The sequence below is a fragment of the Piliocolobus tephrosceles genome, chromosome 12 (genome assembly GCF_002776525.5).
Source record: "Piliocolobus tephrosceles isolate RC106 chromosome 12, ASM277652v3, whole genome shotgun sequence".
In the NCBI taxonomy this organism is placed as follows: domain Eukaryota; kingdom Metazoa; phylum Chordata; class Mammalia; order Primates; family Cercopithecidae; genus Piliocolobus; species Piliocolobus tephrosceles.
This window is the reverse complement of record NC_045445.1, coordinates 52511967-52529658: the sequence shown is the minus strand read 5'-3', so window position 1 is coordinate 52529658 and position 17692 is coordinate 52511967. Positions and strand designations below refer to the sequence as shown.

Sequence of the window (17692 nt, the reverse complement as noted above, 5' to 3'; positions counted from 1 at the left end):
CAGACCTTGTTGAGTAGTCATGTTTGTTCATACAATGAAATATTATATGGGAATAAAATGTATGAATAGTTTCTTGCATAGGAATGGGTGGATCTCAGCGATATAATGTTGAGTGAAAGAAGCCAGACACAGAATAATAGATCTTGATTACATATATGTAAAAGTTCAAAAAACAGCAAAACTAAGTCAGGGCATATTGGTTCATCATGCCTGGGCAACAGAGCAAGACCCTGTCTCAAATTAAAAAAAACAAAACAAAACAGTAAAACTAAGCCACTAATGTTCAGGGATGCATGTGTAGGTGGAAAAGCTATTAAAAAAAAAGGGGGGCATGATTCTCCTAAAAGTCAGGTTAATGATTACTTAGGTGGAAGAGAAAGGCCTTACTGGTTGGCAGGGGAATTCTGGGCTGCTGGAGATGTTCTTTTTCATGACCTGGGTGCTGGTTACATGGCTGTTTGATTCCTGGTAAACCATTGAGTTATATATTTGTGTGCTCACTTTTCTGTATGTGTTATTCTTTACAATATAAAAGGTTTAAAGGCCAGGCACAGTGGCTCACATCTGTAATCCCGGCACTTTGGGAGGCGGAGGCGGGGGGTGTCACTTGAGCTCAGGAGTTCGAGACCAGTCTGGCAAACATAGTGAGACCTCGTCTCTACTAAAAATACAAAAAATTATCCTGGTGTGTGGCGCATGCATGTAATCCCAGCTACTCAGGAAGCTGAGGCACAAGAATCGCTTGAACCTGGGAAGTGGAGGTTGCAGTGAGCCAAGATCATGCCACTGCACTCCAGCCTGAGTGACAAGAGTGAGACTCTGTCTCCAAAAACAAACAAACAAACAAACAAAAAAACCCAAAAAACCCAAAGCTTTAAAAAAGTACAGTGCTTTGTTGTTTTCAACCCTCTGTTGCTATTCTTGTAATTGTCACTGTTTCTCAAAGATTGTCAATAGAGAATCAGTAGTTTCATCTTTAAGTTCTTTTAGGTCTTATTCAAAGTCCAGCTAGGTAAAGAGAAATTACTCTTGGTGTTTCAAAAAGGGAATTTAATAAAAAGAATTAGTTGGCCGGGCACAGTGGCTCACAACTGTAATCCCAGCATTCTGGGAGGCTGAGGCAGGCAGATCACCTGAGATCAGGAGTTCGAGACCAGCCTGACCAACATGGTGAAACCCCATCTCTACTAAAAATACAAAAACTAGCTCGGCGTGGTGACATGCACCTGTAATTCCAGCTACTCGGGAGGCTGGGGCAGGAGAATCACTTGAACCCAGGAGGCGGAGGTTGCAGTGAGCCGAGATTGCGCCACTGCACTCCAGCCCGGGAGAAAAAGGGAAACACGTGCAAAAAAAAAAAAAAAAAAAAAAAAAAAATTAGTTACTGGCTGGGCACAATGGTTTACCTGTAATCCCAGTGTTTTGGGACAGAGGCTGAAGGATTGCCTAAGGCCAGGAGTTTGACACTAGCCTAGGCAACATAGCGAGACCCTGTCCGTACAAAAACATTTTAAAAAATTATACAGGAGTGGTGGTGCATGCCTGTAGTCTCAGTTACTTGGGAGGCTGAGGTGGGAGGATAGCTTGAGCCCAGGGGTTTGAGGCTGCAGTGAGCTGTGATCATGCCACTGCACTCCAGCCTGGGTGATAGAGGGAGACCCCAACTCTTAAAATAATTGGTTACGTATTGGGTACAGTGTATACTGCTTGGGTGACGGGTGCACTGAAATCCCAGAATTCACCATTAAATAACTCATCCACGTAACCAAAAACTATTGAAATAAAATTAGTTACAAAGATTTTGGATACATGGCATAGTAAAAGGGAGAAAGGGAGTGGGACAAAAGGAAGAAGAGTGATACCCAAAAATCAGAAACTAATAGTCCTGAGGTAGAGCCCACAAGCTTGTAACTTTTGTTGCACTGTTAGAGACATTATCACAATCAGTCTAGGTCTGCCCAAGTATTACCACCTTGATTGGGACTGAAAATACTACTGCTATCACTACAACTCCTGCCAGCAACTGACACCCATTAGAGCCAAAAGCACTAAAAAGTTATAATCGATAAGCATCTCTAAAATTGATAATAATGGTCACTAGCTCCTTGTGTTGTTGAAATTAAATAAGTTAATGCATGTGAAATGTTTAGAATGGATGCTGACCCACAGAAGACAAAATAAATGTTAGTTACTATTATTGTTACACGGATGATCTTTTAAAAAGTATTTATTGAATACTTACTGTTTGCCAGAAACTGTGCTAGATGCCTAGGGTTGTCATGAGAATGAATTAAGAGAATGCGTGTAGAGCAATCAGCACGGTACCCCCTCGTGTGGAAATAAGCAGAAGCCAAGAGATTTATTGAGTAGAGAACGCACCCTGCTGGTTGGTAGGGGTAAGGAAGGGGAAAAGACCATTTTTTAAAAAGACATGAGTTTAAAGGTGGGATACCACTTATAAGATGACCTTGAGCAAATTACTTAGCCTCTAGCAGTCTCAATTTATTTATTTGAAAATGGGAGTAATATGAAGTGCCTCTAAGCCTTGTGGTAAAAAATAGATAAGATAATTGGCATATTGTATAGCACAGTAGATACTCAATACATATTTGTTTAGTTAATAAATACCTTTCTAACTCTCTCATTGCATTTCTTTTTTTTTTTTTTTTTTTTAAATTGAGATGGAGTCTCGTTCTGTTGCCCAGGATGGACTTCAGTGGCGTGATCTTGGCTCACTGCAACCTCCGCCTCCCAGGTTCAAGTGATTCTCTTGACTCAGCCTCCCAAGTGGCTGAGATTACAGGTGCCTGCCACCATGCCCAGCTAATTTTATTTATTTATTTATTTATAGAGATGGGGTTTCACCATGTTGGCCAGGCTGATCTTGAACTCCTGGTCTCAAGCGTTTCCCCCACCTCAGCTTCCCAAAGTGCTAGAATTACAGTTGTGAACCACTGCGCCCAGCTTCCCATTGCATTTCTTTTCTCCCCGCCCCCCCTTTTTTTTCCTTTTGAGACAGAGTCTTGCTTTGTCACCCAGGCTGGAGTGCAGCAGCTCAATCTCGGCTCACTGCAGCCTCCATCTTCCAGGTTCAAGCGATTCTCCTGCCTCAGCCTCCTGAGTAGCTGGGCCTACAGGTGTGCACCACCACGCCCAGCTAATTTTTGTATTTTTAGTAGAGATGTGGTCTCACCATATTGGCCAGGCTGGTCTCGAACTCCTGACCTCAAGTGATCCGCCTGCCTCAGCCTCCCAAAGTGCTGGGATTACAGGTGTGAGCCATCATGCTTGGTCCTCCCATTGCATTTCTAATGTCATAAGTAAATCAAGAATGGAGGAGGAAGAATATGATGGTCCTCAGGGAAAGATATGTTGGCTAGTGATACTGTTGTAAACCCTGACAAGAAACCCCTCACTAGCCTCACAGAGCAAAGCTTACATCAGAGAAAAATCCATCACCAAAGATCTGTCACGTGATGCCTCTTCTTAATTCTATTTTCTCATTATGTCTTAATAGATTTTATCTCTAAAAAATACTAATTCCAATACAAATGTCAGGATCAGTCCTAACACTTGAATATTCATTCAACAAGTATTTAATGATCTTATACTATGTGTATTAGTGTGCTTAGGCTGCCATAACAAAATACCACAGACTGGGTGGCTTAAGCAACAAAATTTATTTCCACACAGTTCTGGAGGCTGAAAAGTCCAAAATCAGGGTGCTGGCCAATTTTGTTCTTAGTGAAGTCTCTTTTCCTGGCTTTTCCAGAGAGCTAGTTTTTTTTGTTGTTGTTGTTTGTTTTTGTTTTTAGCAACATACTACTATTTCTTAGTGTTTTTCAAACCTGCCACCTTTTAGTACCACTACCCTAGATGTGGTTCTGATTTCTTGTCTAGACCCTTGCTAGAGCCTCCTAAATGGTCTCCTTATCTCTGCCAATCAAACTTCCATACTCCTGCCAGAGTGAATTGGATTGTGTTTCATCTGCTTAGAATGCCTCATTGCTGATGGCATTCAATGTGCTTCACAAATCTGCCCCACTCTACCTTGTTCCAGTTTCTTTGGCATCACTCTCACTGCTCTGATGGCCTTCCCTGTCGCCCCACTAGATTATTCACTTTCCTGAACTTGAATATGAGAACAATGCCCTTGCATATCTCTGCACACTTGCTCGTGCTGTTTGTTCAGCCTGGAATGCTCTTCTCTGCCTAGTGACTGGTTTAAATATCAGCCCCTCTTGCAAGTCTCACAGACGCTATCCCCTTTTGAGGTCAGAATTAATTTCTCAGTTCCTGCACTATCAGGCTGAGCTTTTCCAAGAGCAAGAAACAGTGATACAAAGCAGTAGTAATAGTAATAGCAGTAGCTGCAAGCTTCAAATAAGAGGAGATCTTTTGGCTAGCTTGGACAGAAGAAAAGACTAGACAGTGTGGGTGCTTGGCTCATCTCTGTGGGAGTCAGGAAGTATAATCAGGTTCACATGAGTGAAAGAGGCCGTCTCTTTGCTTTCAAGACGAACTACACCTAATCCATCCCACACTATCAAAGGAGGACTCTTTGAGCATGTCTTGCAGAAAAGAAAAATAATCGTAGAAAAGTACTTGCCTCTGCCTCATACCTCCCCCTCACTGTGAGCCTTCTTACCCTAAGTGGGAGGTGTGTGGAACTCTGAGAAATCTGGAGAGTGTACCGATGCATGGGTTCATAGCTTGTTGATGCTTAGGGTTCATTCTGCTCAGTCTGCCATTGTCCTGCTTCTCTCACAATTAGATTGTTCACAAATGGTTGTTCACCAGCCCACTGTTTCTGAGGTTCAGCCCACTGAGCAGAAAACAAAAACAGGACCTTCAAATGGCAAAGGGACTTGAGAGAAAACAGTAGAGCTGATACAGGAATGGCTGATGGTGTTAATCCACTGTGTATATGTCCTTGGGATCCCTGGAAAGACCAGAAATATTTCAGTGGGTTAGTTATTGTTTAAAGACTGTGGAATACCAGTCCAATGAGAGACCAGTGCAGCAAAGAATATAAACATAGAATTTTATACAGTTCTGGCTGCAATGCTGTAACAAACAGAAGTACTCACACATGGTTTTATGTCAGTTTGTGAATTGAGTTCAAGAGGCCCTAAATCTAAGTGCTGTATGTAAAATAAAAGCAATTAGTGCAGCTGTTACCTTGTATTCTGCAATCTGGAATTAAGTTATGGGCAGAAAATGCAGAATATTTTTCTCACTTCAATTTAACCACAGTTTGGAAGCTTATTTGTGGCTTCTTTTGTATCCCTTACAATGTTTGGCACTGCTATGCACAGAATAGACACTAAATAAACATGAAAGCCAGGAATGAGGTTAAAGATCCCTGCTTGGCAGTCATTAATATAGTCAAAACAGAGTTCTCACTGTCACTCCCCACTCTCCCTACATTTCTTTTGAGCCTTGCCCCAGGAGGAGGCCCCCAAGCCCCTCAAGGTAGTCCTAAATTAATCCTCTCAATAGGCTCATCAATAGGCTTTTCTCTCTGACACCATTTCCTTTTTTTCTTTTCTTTTCTTTTTTTTTTTTTTTTTTTTGAGACGAAGTCTTGCTCTGTCACCCAGGCTGGAGCGCAGTGGCATGATCTCAGCTCACTGCAACCTCCACCTCTGCCTCCCAGGTTCAAGCGATTCTCCTGCCTCAGCCTCCCGAGTAGCTGGGATCAAAGGCGCGCACCACCACGTCCGGCTAATGTTTTGTACTTTTAGTAGAGATGGGGTTTCACCATGTTGGCCAGGCTGGTCTTGAACTTCTGACCTCAGGTGATCCACCTGCCTCAGCCTCCCAAAGTGCTGAGATTATAGGCGTGAGCCACTGTGCCCGGCCACTGTTTCCTTTTCTTGGGGTCAGTTGAGGCACCCCAACTCACAGAACTAATTCCAGAAAGTGTTGCTGGGAGAAATTGGGGATAATTTGTTAGGTTCTGGACTTTGCACCTAAGAATCACTGCCTTAATTCTGTGCTTTATAGTGTGATGGAAAACATTGGTGCTAAGGACTGGGCTTGTTAGCAGGAATCTTTTCCTCTAGAATGGAATGCATTGATATGCAATAATGTCCTCCTTAGCATTTATATTCTTCTGAAACTTCAGTAATGCAACAAGTCATTCTCTGGCATCCAAGTGTAATTTCTACTTTACCTCCTTGAATCACAACACTTTCTCTACTGCTCTTCTTAGCACATATTTCTTCACCAGAACGCTTTCAGCAATGGACCCATGAAACTGGTGGAACATCCCTAAAATTGTACTCCACTATCTATTATGTATTGTTCATTGATCCCTGACAGGTTTGCTCTGATTCAGCATGAATAACAATACTAGCTAACATTTATTGAATACTTACCATGTGCCAGGCAATGTGCTAAGCACTTCATATATGCATCTCATTTCATCCTCATACCTACCCTCTGGCAATTTTGGTCTTTTCATTTTACCAAGAGGGAAACTAAAATCAATAAGCAGATAGTAGCATCAGGATTTGAGCCCAGGCAGTCAGCCTTCAGATCCCATGCTGGTAACCACTATGCTAATACCACTCTGAAATATTAAAGTGAGTATGTACTCAATAAATAATTGAATAAATAAATGATTAGAGGGCTCTAATTTCCAAAGGGCTTCCCCAAGGCCTCCCTTAGGCAGGGTCACGTGTTTTTGGCCCATTGCTCTGAGGAAGTTTAGACAGACGGTTGAGGGCAATTAGGTTGTGTTTGCATTTTCAAACACAATTGAGTCCCACTTCAGGAAAGTAGAGAACAGTTCAAAAGTGAAAATCCCTTTCCTTGATCTGCTGAATATGAGTTAGCTGTGCTCTGGCAGTCTGCTTACTCTTAGCTACTCTTAGGAGAAAGGCTTGGGACCTGGGGAGTAGGCACCCCAAACCCACAACCTTAATAGCTACAGTTTTCTTGTGGGTAGAGTGAGGGTAAGATGGGGAGGACACACAGAACTTCAGTCTGGTAATATTTCCTTTTTAATTATTGGGTCACTTAATCTCTGTGTACCTCACTGTCTCCATTAATGAAGTGGGAGCAATCTCCCTGGCTTGCTTTCTAGTTCCGAAGCAAAATACTGAATCAAACTGGTTCTAAGACTACAAAGGTCTCCGAAGGTTTAGCTGATTGTAACCATTATCTCCAGAAGTTGGAGTGTTCTGATACAAAGAAGTGTAATGGGAATGATTCAGGTAAAATAGTAGATTGAAGAGGGGACAATGTGGAACTGCTGGAGTAGGATTTGCTTATTATTGGTAAGGTGGTTGCAATGAGAGATTATTTATAACACACCATAGAATTACAAAGCACTTTACAGCTATTCTTCAGTACAGTCCTACAAATTGATATAAGACTAAAAATAATGAGGCTAGGCCTGAAAGGTTACCCAGTGGGTAGTAAGTATGAATAGTCATTGAAATGAGAAAATGACAAATATACCTCTCAGTTCCAGCACAGTATATCTCCAAGAGCCTTATTCCCTGCTCTTATAGCTGTTTCCAAGAAGACTCTGGCTTAATGGGGTAGCTGCATAGGAAAAAGGATCTAGGCTGCTTTGGTGATGTTTGAGGCTGCTTAGTACTGTACTTTGGAAGAATTGCATCTAGTTTGCCTTAACACCCCTCTGCACTTCCACTGCCTTATTATTAGCACTTTTCTCATTCTACTTTGTTTAATAGTTGTTTGAGTAGGTGTCTGCCTCCCCTATTAGACAGAGATTGTGACTTAGTCATTTTTGAATCTTGCTTTGGTGTCGGAAATGTTTTATACCGAGCAGGCCCTCCCTTATCTGCTTTCCAACCCCAGGAACCTAATTAATTTGACTGATAGCAGTCCTCGATGGCCTAATAATAGGTAGCTTAAGCACATGCTTAGGAAACCAGCTAATAGAGGCATTAAAGATTTTTTTTAAAAGATTTGAGTATTGGATATATTTTTTAAAAAGGATCAGTTGTGTGGTAACACAGTGAGATACTACTTTATACCCTCTGGGATGGCTATACTAAAAAAGACAAGTATTGGCAAGAATATGCAGAAATGGGAACCCTTGTACATTGCTGGTGGAGATGCCACTTTGATGAACAGTCTGGCAGTTCCTCAAAAAGTTAAACATAGAGTTACCATATAACATAGCAGTTCCATTCCTAGGTATGTACTTAAAAGAATTGAAAACATATATTCATACAATAAACTTGTACACAAATGTTCATAGCAATAATATTCATAATAGCCAAAGGGTGGAAACACCCAAATGTCCATTAATTGATGGATGGATAAATAAAATGTGGTATATTTATACAATAGAATATTATTCAGCCATATATAGGAATGATATAGTGAAGCTTGATGATAATATGCTACGTGAAAGAATCTAGACACAAAAGACCACATGTTGTTTGATGTCATTTGTGTAGAATGGCCAGAATAGGAAACTCTGTAGAGACAGAAAGTAGATTAGTGGCTGCCTAGACCTGAGAAGGGACTAGGGGGAAATGAAGGGCAACTGATAATGAGTGTGGAGTTTTTAATTTGAGACAGAGTTTCACTCTATCGCCCAGGCTGGAGCGCAGTGGTGCAATCACAGCTCACTGCAACCTGGAACTCCTGAACCCAAATGGCCCTCCTCACGCGGCCTCCCGAGTAACTGGGACTAAAGGCACGAGCCACCATACCTGGCTAACTTTTAAATATTTTTCAGTAGAGACAAAGTCTCACTGTGCTACCCAGGCTGGTCTTGAACTCCCAGGCTCAAGCAATCCTCCTGGCTTAGCTTCCCAAGGTGCTCAGATTATACCACACCTGGCTGAATTATGCACTTTTAAAAAGTGAACTGTATGACAATAAGAAAGAATTACAGTTTTAATTACGAAAAAGTTCAGATTTTGTTAAAATTCTCTCATGCTTATTTTATAGGTTAGTATTATTTATATCTTAAATTATTTATGAGCATTTCGGGTTTGTACCATTATCTCTCTCTTTCATTCTTGTTTTATTTGTTTGTTTGTTTTTGCCTTTTTTTTTTTTTTTTTAGACGGAGTCTCGCTCTGTTGCCTAGGCTGGAGTGCAGTGGTGCGATCTTGGCTCACCACAACCTCCACCTCCCGGGTTCAAGCTATTCTCCTGCCTCAGCCTCCCGAGTAACTGGGACTACAGGTGTGCACCACCATGCCCAGCTACTTTTTGTATTTTTAATAGAGACGGGATTTCACTATGTTGGCCAGCCTGGTCTAGAACTACTAACCTCGTGATCTGCTCACCTCGGCCTCCCAAAGTGCTGGGATTACAGGCGTGAGCCACCATGCCCAGCCATCGTTCTTGGGGTTTTAAAATGTCTTAACCTAGCCTTGTTGGACTCTAGCTGTGCATCATACAACACATTGAATCTTTCCTTCTTTGCCTTCCCCTTCGAAATCATTTGCCCTCTATCCCATGCCTGTCTGGTAATTAGAATGAAAGAGACAAACTCATGAGTATAATGTATAGTAACTGAAGATAGCACTTTCATTTTGACAGATGCTTTAACCTGAAGGAAATGATTAATAGGGAATTGCAGGCACCATGGTGGGGCCAGTGGGGGAAGTCATTTTTATTAGTGATAGCATTTCAGTCCTCCTCAAATTATACCAAGTAGGTACCTACTAACTCCACTGACTCCTGTGAGATTGAATTTAAGATTGGATCTAAGGAGGGGCCAATATGGTAGCTCCGAGTTTGACTGGTTATTGCCCTGTATGAGGCATCCTTTTATCACTGACAGAATCTCACCTTGAAATTGTCACTTTGCCTCTACCAAGCAAATAAATACCTTGCCTTTCTTTTGTGAGACAGATAGAGCTTGCTACTAGGTATAAAACAGACAGCTCTCATTGTTTAGGCCCAGGGTTGCTTTAGATTCCGAAGCAACTTCAGGGTTTAAAGGCATCCCTGAAAGGGGTCTCTACCAGTTGGCGGTCAAGGTGCTTGCCACCCATATACGCCAGTATGTGCTTTCAAGTGTACCTAGAATTATGAAGTGGTAAGTTCTAGGATGTGTCCTATTTGTAATACTGTGGCCCTGCCTAAAAGTAGGAGAGAAGTGGGAAGAGTATCAGCTTTGGAGTCAGGTGGATTTGGGATTGAATCCCAGCTTGAATTTTTTTATTAGTTTTATGAATTTGGACAAGTTACTTTTAACATCTCTGAGCTGTAGTCTCCTTGTCTGTAAAGTTGGAAATAGTAACCCTTACCTCACTGAATCATTGTGAGCATTGCAGGAGGTAACAGATGTCAAGTGCCTTACACTACCTGGCACAGAATACAGTCTCCAAAATGTTAATTCCCTTCCCCTCTCAATCCAAGTTACAAGCAAGAAGTGAGTGACCATCTTGCCTCAGTATCCTAAACACAATGAAAGTACAAATCAATAGCAGTTCTTTAGCCTAGAAAAGCAGTAGGTTTTTTTTTGGTTGTTTGTTTTGTTTTTGTTTTTGTTTTGTTTGTTTGTTTTTTGAGATGGAGTTTTGCTCTTGTTGCCCAGGCTGGAGTGCAATGGCGTGGTCTTGGCTCACTGCAACCCCTGCCTCCCGGGTTCAAGTGATTCTCCTGCCTCAGCTTCCCAAGTAGCTGGGATTACCGGCACCTGCCACCATGCCCAGCTAATTTTTGTATCTTCAATAGAGAGGGGGTTTCACCGTGTTGGCCAGGCTGGTCTTGAACTCCCAATCTCAGGTGATCCACCCGCCTCAGCCTCTCAAAGTGCTGTGATTACAGGTGTGAGCCACCGCACCCAGCTGAAAATCAGTAGTTCTTATTGAATTGTATATGTTTTCTTGGAAGCTCATATGTGAAAGTTTGCTAGTGAATGTGCATATGTCTAGCAGTCTGGGCTGAAAGAAGGATAGGAAGGTTGATAATGTGAAAGATAGTGAATAAACTTGAACTGTGTGGTTGGTATGTCTACTTAAAGAAATATAGTATCTGATCTAGCATGGAAACAGGGAGCTAATTAAATTCCTGGCACGATGTCCTTAGCTGCTATAGTCTGCTCTAGGATGTATGTCCTCTGCATATAGGAGAACCACCAGGACCTTGAAGCAATAGAAATAATAATCTCTTACATTTGAATAACACTTTATAGTTTCAATATCTATTCACATCCATTATCCCATTTGAGTCTCAATCCAAATGAGTGAAGTAAACAGGGCAGACAGCTATTATCTCCTATCTGGTGAAGGAAAAAATCAAAGCTCAAAAAGGTCAGTGACAATTTAATAGCAAAATCGGGATTAGAACCTTTGTCTTTTGACTCCTAATTCAACATTCTTTCATCTGTACCACTTTAACCGTAGCTTGAATGGTTTTGGCCTAAATGGAATATATCTGAAAACATAAATAGAAGTTATGTTATGTAACATCCCAGCTGCTGGGTCTGGTTTAGCATAAGCTTGAAGAACAGCAGAAGGGGGTGGGAGGTAACCAAGTGTGTAAAATGAGTTCCGCATTTTCAGATGTTCAACAAAAGCAACAGAGAGTGCTTAGACCATTGACTGGGACAATACTGATTCTTCAACCCTTAGTCTGTTATGGCTTTCCATTATTCCTTATCAACTCCAATGAGGAATTTCAGCCTTTTCGACATTGTGCCCCTACATTTTTAACCTGTTCCTCCAACTTAACATGTTCCTTCAACTTATCTCCCAGCCTCCTGCATCTATGTGGTGAAAATCCCTCCCTCCTGCTCTCTGACTCGTTCTCTCATCCCAATTCATATTAATCTTGTTTGTCCTGAGACATTTGCCTCTATCTGTTCTTCTACTAACCCTTTTGGTTTTTCTGAATGGAACCTCAATTCACTGGAAGCAATCTCTGCTATGTAAATCAAATAATATGGCAGAAGAGATTCTGCAAATAATAGCTGGCAAAGATTTATTATTATTCTGCATTTTCTGAGGGACACTTTTTACTTCCCAACCTTACTGAAACCTGGGTATTCTTTGCCCTGATGATGCTGCTTCCCTCTAAACTTTCTCCAGTTTGTCCATAACATAGTCTTAAACTGGTTGTGTGTGTACGTGAGATGGGACTTTCTTTCTTAAAAAACTTTATTTATTTGGAGACGAGGTCTCACTATATTGCCTGGGCTCAAACTCCTGAGCTCAAGAAATCCTCCTGCCTCGGCCCACCAAAGTGCTGGGATTACAGATGTAAGCCACTGTGCCCGGCCCAAGGGGGTGGGGCTTTCTACAGTGGGGAAACATTATTCAACATTATTCCCACTTTCCAGCTCATTGGAGTCAACATACTTCCTGCTCCTCGCATGTTTTTCAACGGCAGGAAAAGGGAGGCAACCAGAAGATTGCAGAGGAAAGCAAGAAAGAAAACAATGTATAAGAAGTTCCCAGAGGGAATACAGAGAAAACGGCCTGAGGTTATGGGAAGAGGCATTGACCTTAGGGAGGTAATAAACGATTTCATTTTGTCTGGAGACATCGGAGGGAAAGACTGGAAGACATTCTAAGATAGAGAGGTTTGCAGGGATAGCATCCACTTTTTCAGTAAAGCAAGAGAATGAAAGTTATTTGCTGAGGTAGGTGGCTGGGGTTGGGTGTCTGATAAGAGTAGAAATGAACCGAAGTAGTTGTTTTGGTAAACATGGTCAGGGACTAGCAAATAAGGTTGTGGAATGGCAAAACAGCAATGAGAATAAGCTATACCATCTCTCCCACCCACAAAGGACAAAAATACAGTTTATTTCTCCTTTAGCAATGCAGCAAGTAGGCAGATAAGGAAGAATCAATACATGGAAAGGCCAGTATGAAGAAGATCCATTTGGGGATGAGGCCCACTCTTCCAATATAAAACCGAGTTGTCCATTTTTTTTCACCGTTACTACCAACTGCCCTACGTCAGGCCCTTATCAGATGAGCACTGCAACTGCTTCCTACCAGGCACCCAGGCTTCCAGCCTTTCTCCCCTCAGATTCATCCTTCATTTCACTTATCACTCTGTTGTATTTGTTTTTAATTAACTGTCTCACCCATTAGGCTGTGAGCAACTTGAAGGCAGTCTTCCAGTCTTCTCTGTGCCCCTGGGATCTAGCACAGAATCTGGAGTGTAGAAGACACTCAGTAATGGTTCTTCGAATGAAAACCACTGGAGTGATATTTCTAAAACATAAACCTGATCATGCCACTTGCTTCCTTAAACATTTTAAATGATCCTTAGCATGGTATTCCAGCACCCCCATGGGCTGATCCCATGTGCTTCCATAGCTTCATCTCCTGCCACCTTCTCCCCTTTCCTACCCATATCCCTGTCTTAAGTTAACCATACTTAACTAGGACGTGCAGTTCCTCAGCAGGCTGTGTGCTCTAACCTTTGTTCTTTTACACATGCTTTCTCCCTCTCTGAAATACCCTAGCAAACTCCTGTGCAGTGATACCAGGGTGAGCCTTGAACATCCTTCTGCCAGTTACCAAGGTGAAACTAAAGTCAAAGCTTGTGGCCCGACCTACTTTTATCTTTCTTTGCCCTCCTCTGAAAATAGTTGAGCCTAGACTATGTGCTTGTTGGGCATGTGGTGAGCTGGTGCCGAAGGTGAGCAGTGAGTCAGGTTCCCATGTGTTTTGTATATGTCTGTCACAGTTGTTCTGTGTGTGCCATCCCAAACTATTTCTCAGAATGTTCCCTCTGGTCTTTCTTCTAGCCAACTCCCCACTCCAACTCATTCCAAGTCAGTTGTAAAGGACTCTGAGGGCCCTGGTTCTGGATGGTATTGACAAACCCTGTAAGCTTCCAGGGCTAGGATGGAGGGCGAGACAGGGTCAGGCCTGGGCTAGGCTAGGTAGCTGAGAAATGTTCTGTTGCAGATGTGTAGGTTGAGAAGCCGGACGTGTTTTCAAAAGCCCCTTCAGAAATCAAAGGCTTTTTCTGCACCTGCATGGGAGCCTGCCTTCTGCTATTTGGACCAGATAGGAAGGGCTGCTTACATAGCTCTGAAAGCTTGATGACAGGGGCTATTGGTTTCTATGTTGCTTATTTTGAAGAGGAAATCAGGCCATATTTCTAGCCTTTTACTGAAGCTAGCAACTTAAGTTTTTAAAATTTCACCTCAAAAGAAAACATACACATATATACACACTATTTTCTAGCTGAAGGTTTTCAATAATAGTAATGATCATCATGATGACCACAGTCATTAATGATGTATTGTATGTATCAAAATTGCTAAAAGAATAGATTTGTAATGTTCTCACTACAAAAACAATGGTAAGTTGGTGGGATGATGAATACATTAATTAGCTGGGCTGAATTTTTCTACATAGTATACATAGATCAAAACATCACACTGGAGCCCATAAATACATAGAATTATTATTTGTCAAAAATAAATAATAAAAATACTTCATAAAAATCACATAATAATTTTAAAATGGAACTAAAAAAAACATAATTCTGGGTCCTTTAGACACTTTGTAAACACTAGTCCTAGATCCTATGTAAATACTAGTCCTAGGAAGTATTTTCTTTTTTTCTTTTTTTTGAGACGGAGTCTCGCTCTATCACCCAGGCTGGAGTGCAGTGGTGCGATCTTGGCTCACTGCAACCTCCACCTCCCAGGTTCAAGCGATTCTCCTGCCTCAGCCTCCTGAGTAGCTAGGATTACAGGTGCACACCACCACGCCCAGCGAATTTTTGTATTTTTTTAGTAGAGACGGCATTTCACCATGTTGGTCAGGCTGGTCTCGAACTCCTGACCTTGTGATCCGCCTGCCTCAGCCTCCCAAAGTGTGGGATTATAGGTGTGAGCCACCACGCCCGGCCCTAGGAAGTATTTTCTAAGTTCCAGTGCCATCAGAGCTTATAAAGTTTTTAGAGGCAAATCAGTGAGGTTAAGCAACCCACTCCCAACCAGTCTTTCTCTCTCTCCATATACACCCTGTTTCCAGAGATGGAGGGAGGAAAGAAGAAAGCTGCTTTTATCCTTTGCGGTGACCTGGGACTGCTGGGGCTTTAAATCTTTGTATGTTTGTGTAGGAGGATGAGGATGAGGACTTTCTGACTGCTATTCATCCACCTATTCATTCATTCAATTTACTCATTCAACATATATTTAAGTAACCTACTGTGTGCTGGGCACTTGGTAAAGGCATATAATCGTATCTATCCTGCTAGTGGCTTCTCCCAGGTCTCTCAGGGTGTTTGGAGTTCATACCCTCTTCTCCTAAGGGCTGGTACGGACAAAAGCAGGAAGGTGCCTGGGGTAGTCATTGAGGGGAGTTATGGAGGAGCTGTGTTTTCCCGAATTATTCAAGATCCATTTTGTTTCCCCAATTTGTTGAGGCTTTTTCTATATGTGAGATCTACGAGGGTGTGAAGACGAGACTTAGGGGTGACTGGCAGACTGTCCTGAGCCCAACACTGTACCTTGAGTACCAGTGATGATTCTAGATCACAGTGTTTCAACCCTCAACACAGAAACAGAATCCTGGACTTGCTACGAGGGGTCCCTGCCAGCGGCTGGCTCTGAAGTTGGTTTTGTCTGTGGGCTAGATCAGTGTAAGTTGGGGTCCAGGCTGCTCGCTCAGCAGCCTGATTGATCTCCGGGGCTTTTTTGTCTCCTCCTCCCCAGTGGAAGCCTCTCCTCCTCTCCCCCTCTGTCCGTCTTCCCCCAATCCCTGTCTCCTTCTCTCCCCCTCTGCTTCTCAGGCTCTTCCGCTTTTCCTCCTCTGCTTCTAATGAATTGAAATCTCCAAGAGCCGCCACATCTCTGGTAGTTTTACAAAACTGTCCTTGCTCTTCCTGCGTTTGCCCAGTCAAGGGTATTTTTGCCTGAGGTCGGAATGATGCTGTTAGTCCTGGTGATATGATTGCATAGCAACACAGAGCAGCTCTGAGAGGGGCGGAGGAGGAGAAGAAGGAAGACAGGGAGGTGGGAGAGACAGAGGGAGAGTGTGCATACAGCAGCTGTCGGCATCCCTGTCTCAGGGACTTCTTTGCTGATTCACAGAGGCAGCCCAGCCCCGGCCTCCCAGCTTACAGCTGCCGCCTGCTTCTCAGACCTGACGGAATCAGAAGGTAGGCCACAGAAAAATGATTTCCAAGCCTTGCCCTTGTTCAGCTGGCTGAGGGGAAATGACTGAGGGAGGGGAAGCTCCTGAGGTACTGTGTGGCGGGCGGGGGGCGGGGGAAGAGAGAGAGAAAATGAGTGTGTGTGTGTGTGTGTGTGTGTGTGTACATGTGCCTGCCTGTGGTCTGTTTGCATGTGCTTTTAGGGGAAAACTTGCATTAAAAAATGCCCACAATAAAGTAGTCACCATTTAGATTCATAAAGAAAAAAAAAAGATGCCCAAGAATAGAAACTCAAGCCAATTTGAGCAACTAAGGTCTAAAAATGAATAAGAAGGAGGTACACAGTTTGCTTCTCTGAGAAGAGAGGGGCATTTATTTATTTATTTTAGGTTCTCAATAGCATGCTTTTTGTCCAAGGGTGTATTTCTTGGCAGGAGGGAAGGAAAGGTGTGTGGAAAGCATTGGCTAACAAGGGAGGAGAGAGGAAACATGGGACCTTGGAGCAGGTTCCCTGAACAAATGAGTATTCTGACCAGCAGACAAGACACAGGAGTTCTTGGCTGAAGTAAACCAGGCTCTGACCTAAGAGCCTGGAGCTGAAGGGCTCATCTCATCTCTGTATTTACTTCCTGGCACTGTTGTTTTTTCTGTGACATTTTTTCCCCCTTATCTTCTCCCCTGGTTTCCTTTCTACACCCTGTAATCAGGAGGCATCTTTCCACTCTTGAAAGCCTAGCTTGGAGTGGTTTCAAATAGGGCTTGCTTCTCTTGGAGTCTAACACCCCATCACCTGCTCTCACCACCTTTCCCAGCATCAGGCCAAGTGCCCCAGCCTAGTAAGTGGGCCTGAGACTGTATGGGTAGTTAATGTTTATCCTTCCTTTGGTAGGCAGGTCAAGCCAGGCCTCACAGGTGTTGGGTCTAAGCAGGTGGCAAGGCTGGGATGGGGTGGAGTGGAGTGGGGTAGAGGAGGATGTCAGCAGCAGCTGCCGCCTGCTTCCGTTGAAAGCATGGTGCATGCTGTCTGGAAAATAACATACTTTTCTTTTTTTTTTTTTTTTGAGACAGAGTTTCACTCTTGTTGCCCAGGCTGGAGTGCAATGGCACGATCTCGGCTCACCGCAACCTCTGCCTCCCAGGTTCAAGCAATTCTCCTGCCTCAGCCTCCGTAGTAGCTGGGATTATAGGCATGCGCCACCACGCCCGGCTAATTTTTGTATTTTTAGTAGAGATGGGGTTTCTCCATGTTGGTCAGGCTGGTCTCGATCTCCCGACCTCAGGTGATCCACCCACCTCAGCCTCCCAAAGTGCTGGGATTACAGGCGTGAGCCACCACGCCCGGCTAACATACTTTTCAAAAATGTTTTAATTTTGATTGTCAAAAGAACAAAAGCCTTAAAAAAGCTCTATGTCTAGTTCATCTTAATTCCTGACTTTTCCAAAGGAATCCTTGTTTCTAGATGAAAGGCCCTCAGGTAAATCACCTTTTAAAAGGCCTGTGGGAACCACAAGCCTCAGGAGATTTTCCTTCTAAGGTTTGCGTGGGGAGATGATCCCAGAGAATCTCAGGGCCTTCTAAGGAAACCTCCGTGAAAAGGCAGTGTTGGAAGTG

The 17692-nt window shown here is 43.0% G+C and overlaps 1 protein-coding gene across 2 annotated transcripts in view; it reads left to right on the top strand.

Moving 5' to 3' along the window:
• Window positions 1-15883: 15883 nt before the first annotated feature.
• The window catches only part of DRP2 (dystrophin related protein 2), a 44893-nt gene continuing 43084 nt past the window's right edge, over window positions 15884-17692 (top strand). For both annotated transcript variants that reach the window (XM_023202894.2, XM_023202893.2), the window contains exon 1: window positions 15884-16086. The gene's annotated coding sequence lies outside the window, so the exon portion shown is untranslated. The remainder of the gene's footprint in view (window positions 16087-17692) is intronic.